Below are 2,500 nucleotides of genomic sequence, written 5' to 3' on the forward strand. Positions count from 1 at the left end.
GATCGATTTCATCCACCTCTCGCCTCCTACCTCCGCACCACCTGAAGTACATTCTAAGCCCTGGCCCCCAAACCTTTGACGGAGAGGGGGGTCGATAGTCCACTTCTTAAGCAATAGTCCGGTGGGGGAGAAACGGCTAACCCGCACCTTATATTGACATAGGCTAGCATATGGAGTAACCCTCGTTGAACCAAGGCCCCCCGACCCGCTTTGGCTGATCGGGGGGTTCCGGGAGCAAATTCTGGTGGGCGAGTACAGTGGATCCTAGATCGATCGAACAAGGTAACTTCGAAAACAAACTCCCGAATCTTTCCCAAACAGCTCTTCCATAGTTTTTCCAGTCCGCAGCAACGACTCAGGTTTGGATGGGCGAAATCACGACGGCAGCCACAAAAAAATGGATCTCCGACATCACACAACCCGACACACCTAAGTTTCGCGAGGCTCGGCCCCTCTTCCCCTTCGGATGTCCCCCTTCGGTACACCACCACATCATGCCATCCAGTCTGGAGCGTCGCCGACTCCCGTTGGCCAAGGTAGGGCCAACACAAGAGTAGCGGACGAACCAGTCATCTGGTCTTACCGGAGAAAGGGAGAGGTAGACTGCCACCACCAAACCCCACCCAAGCACACACCAGGCAGCAAAAAGCCATCATCCTAAAAGATGGTCCCACTTCACAAGACGAGGAGGTTCCCCGTCCTTCATTCCAACCCCAGGTGAGAACACACACACCCTTCTTTGCGATGGATAAAAGGCAAAAAGAGAGGGCAAAAAGCCAACGGCAAATTCCAACCAGACCCCCAGAGGCACACACCACAAAAAGTGAAGCCAGAGAGAGCCAGACAAAGAGAAGGATAGAGAGAGAGGGAGAGTTAGACCCCCGGAAGAGAATCATAGGTGCTGCGGCCTTTTTCGGGAATGTGACCAGGAAAGAGAGAAACCGACGAGGCCGATACACACATTAAAAAATGAAAAAGTAACCATCACCGCGAAGGATTTTCCTCAAAAGACAAATCAGCAAGAAGTATGTCCAATCCTGGGGCCCATCGCCCCTCCAAATTAATGGAGGGGTCGGATAGAAATTTATAGAAATGTTACTTTTGTGAAACCCCTAGCCGACGAGAGAACTCTCACCGGTTTCGAAGTTCCATTTTCACATTCCGACCTGGGATGTTATGACTCCTCGGCCCACACTGCGAACGCGTCCCACACCCCTCCAAGTTTATCAGGAATTTCACCTGAGCTTGCAATAGAGATCGAGCGCGGTGGCGGTCACAGTGGTGGTCGACCAGGCGGAGCTTGAACGGCCTCGGCAAACACTTCTCCCCACCCTCCCAAATGAATGAGAGAATGGCTTGACAATACCGAGGCCATCGCCCCCCGCCAAAAATGGTTACTAGCTCTTGGGACTCGCTGCGACGTTACGCGTATCGGCACAAGACCAACCCTCTTTTTCCAGTCGCCCGCGCACCAAAAAAAATTTTGGCAGCGGGACTCACAATCCTTGACAGCCAGCTCACCATATAATACTCGGCGACCCTCCGCGGGACCTCCTCAGAGGGTCGCGTCGCCGGGAAACTAACCCCCACTCCTCACTGATCCAAGGTAACACGCCAGAAGTATCCAGGTAACCCCAGTAGTATCCAGGTATCCCCCTGCGAACGTCGGTACTGGGCTCAAAGAAGGCAGCGAGCAGTCGGGACCCGTAGGCACCGAGCAACCGTCACCCCCTCACGACTTTTCCCGAGACGCTTCAGAGGAACCCTTCCCCACATAGTACTCTCTGTGGGATTCGGCAGGCCCCCGTCCTACTGCACTAAGGAAGTTCCGAGACACACTTTTTTTGTGGAAGACCACCCACCCTCCCTGTCCTGCCTGCTATCCCCGCCGCGACTCCTGGTCCCGGCCCTCCTCCCCGACTTCCTCCTTGTCCCGCTGCGAGTCCCGGACCTCCTCCCCACTACCTACTCCCGCCGCGAGTCCCAGTCCCGGCCTTCCTCCTCCTCCTCCTCTTCCCTAGTCCCGGCGCGAGTCCCGGACCTCCTCCCCCACTTCCTAGTCCCGTCGCGAGTCCCGGACCTCCTCCCCCTCTTCCTAGTCCCGGCGCGAGTCCCGGACCTCCTCCTTCTCTTCCTTGTCCCGCCGCGAGTCCCAGTCCCGTCGCGAGTCCCGGACTTCCTCCTTCTCTTCCTTGTCCCGCCGCGACTCCCTAGTCCCGTGGCGAGTCCCGGACTTCCTCCTCCTCTTCCTTGTCCCGCCGCGACTCCCTAGTCCCGGCGCGAGTCCCGGACTTCCTCCTCCTCTTCCTTGTCCCGCCGCGACTCCCTAGTCCCGGCGCGAGTCCCAGTCCCGTCGCGAGTCCCGGACTTCCTCCTCCTCTTCCTTGTCCCGCCGCGACTCCCTAGTCCCGGCGCGAGTCCCAGTCCCGTCGCGAGTCCCGGACTTCCTCCTCCTCTTCCTTGTCCCGCCGCGACTCCCTAGTCCCGGCGCGAGTCCCAG

This window comes from Physcomitrium patens, chromosome 20, assembly GCF_059467195.1.
Source record: "Physcomitrium patens ecotype Gransden chromosome 20, ASM5946719v1, whole genome shotgun sequence".
Taxonomy (NCBI): Eukaryota; Viridiplantae; Streptophyta; class Bryopsida; order Funariales; family Funariaceae; genus Physcomitrium; species Physcomitrium patens.